Raw genomic sequence first — 2,481 nt, 5'->3', positions numbered from 1 at the left:
CCCTATCTCTCTCTCTCTCTCTCTCTCTCTCTCTCTCTCTCTCTCTCTCTGGGTGGGAGTGCCTCATGCAATCATGCATTTCATTGAATAACATCATATCCGTTTTTCTCTAAAGAAAGGTCCCTTTTTCAAGCTGGTTTGGGCGTGTATGGCATTTAAGACTGTATGAGGACACTATATTAGATGTCAGTTTTACTGCCTAGAGGGTGTAGCTGAAATACTAATCTGAACGAGGAGGGAAAATAAAAGAGTGTGTTTCAGTGTTTTACTCCGTCTTCTGTTCCTCTCCTGGGTTGTGTTGCATTTAGAGTATTTCACAGCAAACTCAGTTATAGCTTCACTACTGTGTTTACATGTACAGTACATTCATCCCAGCTATTTTTGCTCACACATAAAAAAAGATCCTATCTGCAGCTTTATGAATTTGAAGCCCATATGATCTATAAAGGTTCCGTCTCTGTCGCTGAATGTTCTGGAACATAAGGCGCTAAATTAAAAGGCTCCCCAAAACTGTCAAGATGGAAAAAAAATAATAAAAAGATCAAACATGTCTGATCATTGTGTCCTGTTGCGGCTTCGCGGTGCTGCCTACAAGTGCTCAGAGCTGTGATTGAACTACCTGCTTGTGTTGTCCGTATTTGCAGTGGATGCTTTTAAGGAGCATTATTTCTGAGAACTTCAAAGCCTGCCAAATGCACTCTCCTTGTGAGCGAGCGGCCTCTTGAAAATGTCCTCTATATTTTCCAAATGGACAGGAAGAGACCCTCGTCGGTATTGAGGTGATGTTAATGCAGTGCGGTGCTTTTTTCCCCCTCATAGCCCTGTTTGTCCCTGGCGAGAGAGCATACTGTACTCCACTCAGCCCTCGGCAGCCATGTGCAACTAACGAAGCACATGGCAGTGAAGACCAGCATCAGTCCGGAGAGATACAATAACAGTGGCTTGATTGACCAGGTTATGCAAATAAGATGCAAACTAATTTTTTTTATGACTCTGCTGGAACAGTCAGAGACTGAACTGACCCCTTAGTGATTAAGTCAAGCCCCCCTTTATACCTTCACCGTTTTTATTGATCCAGTTAATGTGAGGGCAGAGTCTTTAACCGTCTGTGTGTTTTCTCAGCTGAGGATGCACCGTGCTACTCCTCGGAGATGTGGAAGTCCTTTCCTGTGATGTAAGCCCCGTACAAGTGAGAGGCTGTTGACTTTATTTAATATGTCCGCCAGATTTTATGAGTTTTACGTGCATGAGATGGTTTGAATTATGCATGAAACATACGTTGGGCCGAGGCATGCATGGCTGTAGACAGCTGGAAGTAACTCGAGCCTCACAGTTACTTATCAGTACTGGCATCCCTGCCATTTCCCATAGCTATCCTCAACACAGAAGAATCCAGCCATTGTTTTCATCTGTGTGGGTCCTGTGTTAACCCTGCGATGCTTGCTGATTGTTGCCGAGATATTCAAGAAAATGGTAGATTTGTCTTTGTCCACATAAACCCCTGTCTTGTGACAACCAAGCTTCTGTGTGTGTGTGTGTGTGTGTGTTCCTCTGTGTGTGTGTGTGGGGGCGGGGGTCAGGGGCGTAGATGTGTGTGTGTGTTGAGGGGGTTGTATCTGTAGCGGGAGAGAGGGTAGCAGCACCTGCCCTGTCGACCCGGAGGCCCTGGAGCAGACACCCAAGTGGAGAGTTGGCTCTCACACCACATCCCGCACTAAAGCTGTTTACTTTCCAAAGACAACAATACCCACGTTGCTCGGCTGTGGAATGGGCTGGGCTGCGCACAACAATGCAATAAGCTGGGCACCTGGTCTGTGTGGCCTCCAGATTATCTGTTGGATGAGCCCTCCTCATACTGGCTCACAGGACGGGGCGTCCGCGTGTTTTTGGGGGTCTCAAGTTTACAGGATGCTTTTTGGGCTGTCTGTTTTACACATGGAGACAGGATCCCTCTTGGGGGTTGTTTGGAGGTTACAGGGGGTAGGCAAGAGGTCAGGGAGAAACCGTCAGTCTATTTCCTTTCTCTGGCCTTGGGAAACTGCACCACAAGTCTCTTGCATATTTTGAGTGACCTTACTGTTTTATTTTTGTTCATTGGGAAACACACAGGAGAAGATATAGATATTCCCAGCTAATAGGACGTTTAATTTCTTTTACAGATGACAGATTACAGATGTCTTTTTTTATCTTATCTTATTTATTTATGTGTTTTTTTATTGTTTTAAATTGTTTTTAATTGTTTGAGAGGACCTGTCACCTACGGTCAATCAGTATAATGGACAGGGTCTGGAAGCCATCATTTTTATGTCGGTGTGTAAAACTGCTCCAAAGAATTACAACATATCCTTCTACTGGTATTTGCCTTATGCTCGACTGAACTATCAATATTGTGTCTGTAGCTGTGAATTTGGCAGTGAATTTGGATGATTGTTGTGGAAAAATAGTCCTTACTGTTATTCCTGGGCTAGTCACTCGGCCATT

The sequence above is a fragment of the Borostomias antarcticus genome, assembly GCF_949987555.1.
Source record: "Borostomias antarcticus genome assembly, chromosome: 23".
In the NCBI taxonomy this organism is placed as follows: Eukaryota; Metazoa; Chordata; class Actinopteri; order Stomiiformes; family Stomiidae; genus Borostomias; species Borostomias antarcticus.
This window is presented reverse-complemented; position numbering follows the sequence as displayed.